At 47.2% G+C, this 11,384-nt stretch overlaps 1 pseudogene; it reads right to left on the reverse strand.

Moving 5' to 3' along the window:
* Positions 1–2,433: 2,433 nt before the first annotated feature.
* On the reverse strand, positions 2,434–4,317 carry LOC119802196 (annotated as a pseudogene).
* Between the last annotated feature and the right edge of the window lie 7,067 nt (positions 4,318–11,384).

An 11,384-nucleotide genomic window follows, 5' to 3' on the forward strand; every position in this document is an offset into this window, starting at 1 on the left:
TATCACCATTTCCATTTCTTTGTCCCATGAGGTATGCTGGGTTTATGTTTTTGCTTTTTGTGTTTTTAATATTTATTTGACTTCTCTTCGTTTGACTTGTCCTATTTAAATAGCAGCAAAGGGACTGGGGTCATAGCTAGGCTGAGTGTTTGCCCAGCACACACAAAGCCCAGAATCCAATACCCAGAAAACCAGTCACAGCAATTCAAACCTATAATCCTACTACTCAGGAGGTGGAAGCAGGAATATCAGAAGTACAAGATCATCCTTGGCTACATGCCCAATTTGAGGACGCCCTGAGACACATAAAAAGGGAGGGGGGGTACTAAACAATCATATACAGCCAAAGAGCTCTAGGTTTTTTAAATAGCATTGTCAGAGCTGGAGAGATGGCTCAACAGTTAAGCACCTCTTGCAGAGGACAGAGGTTTGGTTCCCAGCACCCACCTAGTGACCCGCAACTATCCCTCTAGTTCTAGAAGAGCCTAGCACCACATTCTTCTGGCCTCTGTGGGCACCAGGCACACATGAGGTGTACATACATACATGCAGGCAACATACACATAAGCTAAAGAAATCTAAAATAAAATAATATTGTTGACCCAGGATACCTCAGAAGTTAAAGGCTCTTGCCACAGAAACTGCATGAATTCTAATCCCGGAACCCACATGACGCAAGGAGAAAATCACCTCCAACAAGTTTTCCTCTGACTGCCACACATGCATCGTGACACATGCACAAGCACACACACTAAATAAATATCTGTGTAATTTTTTAAAAATTGAGACATAATATCTCTGTAGTCTTGTCTATTCTAGAACTCACTGTATAGACCAGGCTGGCCTCAAACACACAGAGATCCACCCGCCTCTGCCTCTCAAGTGCTGGGATTAAAGGTATGTGCCGCCATGCCCAGTCTATGATTTTAAAAATTTTAAATTAATATTATCTTAAGGTTAGGACTGTAAGAATGCTTGCCTAGAACATGCCAGGTTTCCTGTTCAATTTCCAGCATCACAAAAAAAAAAAAATGGAGAAAAATGAAGAGTCCCTTGAATATAGATTCTATCCTTTCTTAAGAGTGGAGGGGAACCAGAATGAGAACTGGGCTATACACAGCACAGTCTGGAGGATGGCTGTGCTCTACAGATGAACTCTTCATTAATCACTTTACCCATGAGAAGGCAAACACAATGTGCGAAGAATAAACAAGCACCAGACAGACAGGCAAGATCCGTGAACCCTGGGCAAGCGACTTCTCTTCTGAATCTCAAATTGTCTAAGTGTGAAATGAAAGCTAATTGTCTCCAATCTTCGACGACTCAAGGACATCTCTCCTTAAGTGACCCAGAAGCCCCGCAGTTCAGACTGTCTGTGCCACCTTCTCCCTCTCACCCTACGGATGCACACAGCTTCTGGTGTTTTCTGTACTTCCTCGGGTCGACTCCCACATCGAGATACTGCTAAAGGTACAACTTCTCTGCTTTCATACCCACCCACACTGATCCAGTCACCAAATCCTGGCATTTAAAAAAAAAAAAATGTGATGGGGCTGGAGAGATGGCTCAGTGGTTAAGAGTACTGACTGCTCTTCCAGAGGACCTGGGTTCAATTCCCAGCACCTACATGGAGGCTCACAACTGTCCGTCACTCTAGTCCCAGGGGCTCTGATACCCTCTTCTGAACCCCGAGGGCACCAGGTGTGCATGTGGCCCACAGACAAACATTCACACACATAAAAATAAAGAAATTTTCTTCTTTAAAAAGAATGTTATCAGAAAAAGAAATATTGCAAGATCTCACTTGACTGTGAAATATAAAACAGTAAAATTCACAGAAGCAAGGAACAGGTCGGTGACGGCCAAGGGCCAAGAGAGACACGGGTGACTGTTTCCTTTCATTTCTCTTTTTCTCTGAAAACAAAACCGAACAAACAAACAAAAATCCAGAAGCAAAACTCTTTAGGTGTAGTTACAAACATTTTAGGGGTCAGGGAGGGGGCTCCACAACCGAAGAGGAAAGCACCGCACAACCATTTTCCCGCCTATTCACTGAGGGAGGCAGCCAGGACGCCCAAGTGACTGCCACATCCTTTTCACTTGGAAAAAAGGAGGAGGAAACAAAGGCTTGAGAAATTTGAGAGGGTTAGCATGTGCGCAAGAGTGCAGGAGCGTGTAAAAGTCAATGCTATAAATCTAAACAAGGTCTATTTTTATGTTGGTTTGTTTAAGAGTTCTAAAGCAAAGGGGGAAAAACACATGGAAGGAAAACTCAGGGGGTGGGGAGACCTGGTTAATTGCAGGGGAGGTTTTTGTAAAGAGAATATAAAATGTGCTGGGCCCCTCCTCCAGGCAGGCAGGACAAGCATGTTCCCAGTGCCTCTGCCACCCTGCCATGCCACCCTTCCTTAAGTGTTTTATTCCTCAAGCGTTTTAAAATTCAACCCCTGCCCTTGTGCTGTGACACAGATCCTCCTCCATACCCACCAGAGAGCTACTTGGTGTACAGTTTGGCCGGCAGATACTCTCACTGTCAGAGAGCAGGAAGTACATGCTCTTCAGAGAGGACCCGCTCGAGTTGTCCAAGTGGGCTGAGATGGCCTTGTTTGGGAAAGCAGTTTCTCCCACCGGGAAAAGTGTAAAGGTAACGGAATTAAATATCTTGTCCTCTGTTGCTGACAGGTAGATTTTGATGGCCTCTTCCATCTCTTTACATTTGCTGGTACCCCATGAGGGGATGTAACAGAGGATGACAAATTTGGCTCTGAGTTCACCAAATTGATTAAATGCCGCTTCAGCCACTTTCAAAGGGCGTTGAGATTTGTGGAGTTCCTTTACAGTTTCTAAGAACTCTTCCCTCTTACCCCGCCCCCCCCCCCATCCCTTTCCAAGGCTTTACCTACGGCTTCTTTGTGGATGATTTCGGCTGGGATCCAGCGGACGACGTCCTCTACCCTCGTGCAACCAACGTGGCTGACGTCACTTTGGGTGTCGTTTCGCTTCTGCCCCTCTTCCAAGGCTCTTAGAAGTTAGGTTGGTGAATGTAAGCATTGCAGCTCAGATGGAAAGGTATCCGGGCAGTCGGGAGACAAGGAATACCACAGAGCCACCCTGAGCATAACAGCTTACAGCTCTGCTCCAGGGAAAGGTTTCCCCAATGCAAGTGTAGCAACTCCGCTCCTGCAGGGGAGGGTTTCTCCAGCGGTTGTTAACAGTTCTGCTCAGGTCCCCAGGAGTGTAACAACTCTGCTCCTGCAGGAAAGGGTTTCCCCAGCAGTTGTTACAGTTCTGCTGGCTCTGCTCTGGAGAAGGGTTACAGCTCTGCTCAGGTCCGCAGGAGTGTAACAACTCTGCTCGTAGGGAAACTTTCCCCTGTAAAAGTGTTCCGGTTCTGCTCTGCTCCAGAGAAAGTTGTTGTAGCTGGGCTCTGCTCAGGTGAAAATGTCACATCGCAACTAACCTCCCTCAAGAGATTTATTGGTAAGGAAGGATCCAAGAAGGAGGGTGCCTCTGGTGAGAAGCAGCAAACTGAACAGGGTACAGACCTTATATAGGATTTCAGGATGGGGGTAGCAGCACTTTGCATGGTGTCTTGGGACTGGTGGATTTTGGTGGTGTGATTCTGAAGCAAGCTCAGGGATTGGTGGCATTTTGAGCTCAGGGACCTCGGGGATGAGTGGGATTCTGCAACCTGACCACTATAACAAGTTCAGGGATTGGTGTGATTTCAAGTCCTGGTCCTGAGGTCAAGTCAGGGTCGGGGTGTTTATTTCTTGGCCCTTTTCACCCTATGGTGAAGCCATCCGCTCGCCCATCTTCCTGGGTGGAATTTGATGTTCTTCTTTCTTTATCATTGTCACTTGTTTTGGACATCTTAGATGTCCATGGCTTGGTGGCCTTGGATTGCTTACCCCATTTCTTAACGGACCTCGTTCCTTCCACTTTTTCTCTGTGGGTGGGGAGAGGATCATTTCTGATTTGCCTTTGGTGCCTCATCTTTTGGCCAGTAGTTTGGGGTGAATTCCAAACAGGACACCCCCACTGGGATTAGTTACTCCTTTCAGCATCTGGTTGAGCTTTTCATCATTGGCAACAGCCAGCAGGATGTGTCTGGGGGCTAGCCCAGCCTTCTTGCTGCCCCTGGCAGCATTTCCAACCAATTTTAGGATTTCCACTGCCAGGTGCTCATTGACAGCAGCAGCATAGATCGGCGCTGATCTGGTACGTAAACGACCCTTTTTCCGGGTAACACACCAAAAGCCCTACTTGAAAGATGACACCAGCCACGACTGACCAGGACAGCCTGGACAAGTTCATCGTGCCTCAGTTTCCCTCTCAGCTTACTAGCATGATGGCCTCCTGGCAGTTACACGGTAATTCAGAGGTGTAGTCCATTATCTTTGTAGCAAGGCAGCACACAGGCAGACAAGACGCAGGAGAGGGAGCAGAGAGCTCTGCATCCAGATCAGCAGACTGCAGCAAAAGCTTCGGTGATGGCTGTTGTGTGTTGAAATTAAAGGTGTGCACAGCTACACCCAGATCTTAAACTATAGAAAGATAGATAGATAGATAGATAGATAGATGATAGATAAATGATAGATAGATAGATAGATAGATAGATGATAGATAGATAGATAGATTAGATAGATAGATAGATAGATAGATAGATAGATAGATAGATAGATAGATAGATAGATGATAGATAGATAGTTTTGTTATAATTATATAATAATTATATTAAATTATATTATTATATACAAGAGCCTTGTACACGATAAGCATGCACCCTAACACTGAGCGTACCCCCAACTCTAAGGGATTTATTTATCTTTCACACTAGGAGCTCAATATATAGTCATGCTGGACTTGATACGACTGTTGTACTGTTATATAGGGCTTCCCTCAGAGCAAAGTCACTGCTATCTTGAGGCATTCAGCTTTGCGTACTTGTAAAAGATCACCCCAGCTGGACTAGGTGACCATGTGTATGCTCTCACGGAGGCGTGGGGAGTCCACAGAACCTTCACCTGAGTTAGCTGAAGCTGGTCTTGAGCTCAACTGGGCATGGAGATTTCATACAGAGAGATCGTATGAGATGGTGTGTGTCAGATATGGCCTGCCGTCTGACTCGGAAGTGCTCGCTACATTTCAGCTATAGCTCTTAACTGGCTGCATCTGCGGCGAACACTCCTCTGAACAAGATCATTATCAGGTTCCTCCTCCACACAAGTGCGCACCGCTCACCCATGAAGGGTGCTTCCTAACCTCTTGAGTCCAGGCTGGCATTGTGACGCTACCTATCAATCTAAAGTAGCAGGAGTGATGCCATTTCTGGTGCTCTCCTTCAAGAATCCCGCCAACTCCCAATGGCTCTCTGGTAAAGCTGTTTACCTCTCTGTAAGGAAAACTGGACTAGCTGGTGATGAGAACCACCTTGGGCTGCACCGTGAGACACTACTTCAAAAATCTAAAGAGAAGCTGGGTGAAGTAATACAGGCCTAAACTCTCAGCACCTGAGAGGTAGAGACAGGAGTTCAAGACCAGCCTCAGTTCCATAGTGAGTTCCAGGACACACTGCAATGTGTGAGATCTTGTCTTTAAAGGGGGAAGGCAGACTGAAGATTGGAGAGATGGCTCAGCAATTAAGGGCACTGACTGCTCTTCCAGAGGTCCTGAGTTCAATTCTCAGAACACACAAGGTGGCTCACAACTATCTATAATGAGATCTGCTGCCCTCATCTGGCCTGCAGGCATACATGCAGACAGAACACTATAATAAATAAAGTTTAAAAAATAAAGGATTTTGTATATTAAAAAAAAACTAAAAAGAAAGAAAGAACCTTAGACTCCTTTTAGGGTTTGAATGTGGAATGTTCTCACCAGGCTCGTGTGTTTGAGCATTCAGTCCCCAGATGGTGGAATTGTCTTAGAAAGTTATGAAACCTTTGGTTGGTGGAGGTGGGTCCCTAGGAGCAGGCATTTGAGGGTTCTCTTCCAGATCTTCTTCCTGCTTTGCCAAGATGTAAATAACCGATGCTTCACGCTCACACAGTCAGAGTGACCCCAACTGCCAGTCCTCCCTGCCACGATGGGGCAGTAGCCCAGTGTAGTGATATTCTTTTTATGTTTTAACAAATAACATAAACAAAATATTGCTACACCCCTGCTACCCTGAGACAAAGCAAAGGCCCCTCGCTTAAGTTGCTCCTGGCAGGTATTTTGCCTCAGCAACAAGGAAAGTACCTAAAACACTCCTGAAGTGATGAGACCCTACCACAGAGACAAAAGTGCTAATATACAGGGGGACACACTGAGATACGTGGAAGAAACCCTACCAGTCTCCCAGCTGAACTCAATTGCGGCTGAACACGTTTACTTCAGAGACCACGATGCATGAGCTGGGGCTGTAGCTTAGTGGACAGAGCACTTGTGCAGCATCCATGAGGCTCTGCGTTCTGTCTCCAGCGTCACAGAAGCTGGGTGTAGTGGTACACGCCTGTAATGTGTCTATCTCAGCACCCAGGAGGTAGAGGTAGGAGGACCAGAAAATCAAGGCCATTCTCAACCACAGAGTGAGTTTAGGCCCAACCTGGGGTACATGAAACACTCTTAACAAATGTAAGGAGGAAGGAGGGAGGGAAGGAGGGAGGGAAGGAAGGAGAAAAGGAGGGAGAAAAGGAGGGAGGGAGAGAGACTGTGGTGGTTTGAATAGAAATAGCCCCCTTAGACTTGTGTTTCAATGCTTATCCTCTATAGAGAGCTGCACTATTAGGAGGTGTGACCTTGTTGGAAGAAGTATATTATTGTGGGAGTGGGCTTTCAGGTCTCATTTGCTCAAGCTAGGCCTAGTGACACAGTCTCCTCTTCTGCCTGCGGATCAAAACGTAGAACTCTCAGCTCCTCCTCCAGCACCGTGTCTGCCATGCTTCCCGACATGACGGTGTTTTCTAAAGCAATGAAACTGGAAGCCAGCCCCCATGTACTTTCTTCCTTTATAAGCATTTGTAGTTGCCAGGATGTCTCTTCACAGCCATATAAGAAAATCAGAAGAGCCAGGCAATGGTGGCAGGCACCTTCGGTCCCAGCGCTCAGGAGACAAAGGCAGGTGAATCTCTGTGAGTTCAAGGCCAGCGTGATCTACAGAGCAAGTTCCACGACAGCCAAAGCTACACAAAGAATCTTGTCTTGAATGAAAAGAAAATCAGAAAAGCCTCTCCACTAAACCTTAAAAAGTCCACGCGCCTATGGGAAGTCATCGATTGCTGTATAGATATCTAAATATCTTCTTTCTTTCCTATAAAGCCATGAGCTCCTTTAAGACAAAGATTACGCCAAATTATTCTATTGCCGATACCTAAACCAGGCTCTGAATATGTTTATGCATCGGTGCATTAGTGGAGCTGAGTTCATGAATGGAGCACTGCCACGGAGCTATTTAACCAATGCTTTCCTGTCCCCATATAAAAACACCGAACACACAAAGTTAAAGTCCAGTGCAGGAAAACATTAACATAACAACATGAGCACGGGGACTCATTCTTTGAGAAATCAAAACTCAACGTCGTGAGTTCGTTATATTCCCAACCCGTTCTTGCTGCCTGTCGACTTGTAAGACGGAGGTAACCTAGGTCACCTGAAACGGGAAGTGGAGAATTCGGCTCCTGTCAGGGAGACAGCTGGGCAGTAAAAGCTGTGTGGAGTTTACATCTCCCCATCCTTTCATCGAGTGGCGCCGCTCACCATCTGTGTCGAGCTGGGTCTGTCAGCGTCACAGAGCCCCTTCCGTCTCCGCTGACGAGTGACAGACAGCAAACGCCTCTTCTGTTAGTCCCAAACTCTGTCCCTTTAAGCCACTGGCCCATGTTCTGGCTAGTTTTTTTTGTTGTTATTTCTGTTTATTTTGGTTTTTCGAGACAGGGTTTCTCTGCAGCTTTTTTAGAGCCTGTCCTGGAACTAGCTCTTGTAGACCAGGCTGGCCTCGAACTCACAGAGATCCGCCTGCCTCTGCCTCGTGAGTGCTGGAATTAAAGGCGTGCGCCACCACCACGGCCCGGCCTGGCTAGTTTTTTTCTCCTTCTCACAGCGGTGTTCTGGACCATCTCCCTCTTCCTTTGACCTTTCACATTTCTACTCTTTAGAATCTTTCATGTGGGAGCCGGGCGGTGGTGGCGCACGCCTTTAATCCCAGCACTCGGGAGGCAGAAGCAGGGGGATCTCTGAGTTCGAGGCCAGCCTGGTCTACAAGAGCTAGTTCCAGGACAGGCTCTAGAAACTACAGGGAAACCCTGTCTCGAAAAACCAAAAAAAAAAAAAAAAAAAAAAAAAATCTTTCATGTGCATCCACAGACCCCTAATAGGCCCTCGCCGCAGGAAGGGTCCGATGAGGTCATCATTTTTCGCCCCTCCTTTTTTCATCATGCGCAAAGTCTCCCCTAGTACCTGGATTTCTAAAGTGCAAGCATTTGTTCTGTGCCAGTCCTTGCTGCCCTTCCCTGCCTGCGCTGAATCCTTGTTCCTGGTTGGATTTTGGCTTGTTTGTTTGTTTGTTTTGTTTGTTTTAAATTCATATAAGTTACATATGGGTGGATCTCACTGTGTAGCCCTGACTGATCTGGAACTCGCTATGTAGACCAAGCTGGAAGCCTCAGAGGCCAGAAGGGGTATTGGGTCCCCAAGGCCTGGAGTTACAAGTAACTATAAGCTGCCCAGTGCAGGTGCTGAGAACCAAACCCAGGTCTTCCGCAAAGCAACACCGGCTCCGCGCCACTGAGCCGTCTCTCCTGCCCTTATTCCGGATTTTAATTGTGATGACTTTTTACTGAGTTTTAAATGCCTTTCTCATATCATCAGTTATTTCCTAGCCCCCCAAATATGAACGCAACGAAGACCAGTCACTGTGGTCCAGGAGTTAATGCTCTGGTCCGAAAACAGAAAAGCTGCCGGGAACTTTGCTAAGATTCCTGCAGGGAAAACCGCTGCGCTGCAGAGCGCTTCCTTCTGGACCAAGCTGGGAAGTCAGAAATACTTCAAAGAAGGAAGAAGTGGTTGCGAGATCTTTGCACTGAAGGTGTAGTCATAAAAATAGATGAATCCACCAGGCATGGTGGCACACGCCTTAATCCTGGCCCTCCTGGTGAGGCAGAGGCAGGCAGATCTCTGAGTTCCAGGCCAGTGTGGCCTACAGAGTGAGTTCTAGGACAGTCAGAGCTACACAGAGAAACCCTGTCTCAAAAACCAAAATAATAACAATGATGATGATGATGATGATATGATGATGTACAATTTAAACTTTTAGCTTATTCACAAATTTATACAACTATCACCACAATTAACAAGACATACAGTGTTGGAGATTAACCTGGACTACATCATTGCCTGACGTCCCTGCTGAGAAAGCGAGTACTGTAGGGTGCAACCTAAAACGTGACCACCAGATGGCAGCCTCTGCCTACAGATGCTACAAGCCGCCAAAGAAACCTGAAGACAAGTTTAAGGAAGGTTTAAAAGGTTCCTTAAGACCCACCCCCTGGGGGATAGGGTGGTGTTTGGTGCAGAGAGCGGAGCCAGCCCTCTCCACCCACTACAGCCAGCAGCGTGCATTTCTATCCTCATTCACTTAGAAATCCTGTTCATTGGAATACTTCTTTAAGGTTTATTTTTAATTGAGTGAGTGTGGACGTGGATATGCGCACAAGATGGCAAGGTGCCCTTGGAGGCCAGAAGAGGGCATCAGATCCCCTAGGGCTAGGGTTACAAAAGGTTGTGTCACGACTAACATGGGGACTGAGAGGCAGAGTTTCTGTCCTCTGCCACAGCGGCAAGCGCCAAGCCATCTCTTCAGCCCCTATGATACACTACATGGGTACACATGTATGGTTCTCTGTGTTCTGGTGCTGAGGAGCCAAGCCAGGGTGTCGTGCATTCTTAGTTGCTGCTCTAACATTGAACTAATTAGAGTTGCTATTTCAAATATTCAGAGAGAAAGAGAGAGAGACCACTCTAGGCAAACTGTCCCTGCAGAGGAAAGGGCCAGAACCACCAAATTCCAAGGTTCATACTGGCCTGCCTCTGTCACCGACCTCCTAATCTATACTCAGGAGTGTGATGGTATACACCCTATACTCAGGAGTAACCTGGTGTGATGGTATACACCCATAGTCCCGGCTACGCTAGGAGGCTGAGTTAGCTCAAAACCAGCCTGGACAGCGAGACCATGAAGAAAAACCATGATTGAGCATAGCAGTGTAGTTCAGTAGTGGGGTGCTGGCCAACCATGTGTGAGGTCTCAGTCCAACCCAAAGCACTACAAAAAGAAAAAGCTGTGGGGGGGGGGGGGCAGGTGTTACACACTAAGTAATACTTTCAGTAGAATTGTCAATGCCCACGTCAACCAGAGTGCCAGGGTGCTAGAAAAGCCCTCCAGCCCAAGTTCACACGATCCTAAACCCTGGCTACTGTCAGCCATAGTCTCCTCTCCCCAGCCCATGACAGGGTCTCCTGTAGCCCAGGCTGGCCTTAAACTCACAGGGTAGCCCAAGATAACCCTTCTGCCGCCTCCTCCCAAATGCTGAGATCACAAGCTGGTGTCCCCATTCTGGCCTGTCCCTGTATTTCTACGGGACTGGAAAAACAAGAATGTCTGGTTCTCTGAAAAGAACTTGGTGAAACTTGTAATTTCTGTTAGATAGAGGAACCGTCCCTTTCAAATGCTGGTCACGCCAAGTAGCCAGATTTCACAGCCTGAGGTAGCCAGGTCATGACTCCCTACAGCTTCCTCTCCTCTCCTCTCCTCTCCTCTCCTCTCCTCTCCTCTCCTCTCCTCTCCTCTCCTCTCTTCTCCTCCTTTTCCTCCTTCTTAATCCCCCTCCTCCTTCCCTCCCTTTTTCTTAATAAGCGTTAAGAAGCCACACTGTGCTGTGGCTTTACAGCCCTAACTATGGTTCTACCTCTTACCTGGCTCCTCCATGTTCCTCTTCACATCAGGAGATCCTAACTAAATCCCATGGCGGGGATCTGCTCACCACCCCATAGAAGGATTTAAAAGTCAGATGTTGAGCCGGGTGGTGGTGGCGCACGCCTTTAATCCCAGCACTCGGGAGGCAGAGGCAGGCGGATCTCTGTGAGTTTGAGACCAGCCTGGTCTACAAGAGCTAGTTCCAGGACAGGCTCTAAAAGCTGTAGAGAAACCCTGTCTCGAAAAACCAAAACCAAAACAACAACAAAAATAGTCATATGTTTTCCTTTTCTCTGAAGGCTCCTCCTCAAGGGCTCCCATTATCATCCTGTCCATAGCAGCTCTCTCTCTCTCTCTCTCTCTCTCTCTCTCTCTCTCTCTCTCTCTCTCTCTCTCTCTCTCTCTCTCTCTCTCTCTCTTTGTCTGTCTG

The sequence above is a fragment of the Arvicola amphibius genome, chromosome 15, assembly GCF_903992535.2.
Source record: "Arvicola amphibius chromosome 15, mArvAmp1.2, whole genome shotgun sequence".
Classification (NCBI taxonomy): Eukaryota; Metazoa; Chordata; class Mammalia; order Rodentia; family Cricetidae; genus Arvicola; species Arvicola amphibius.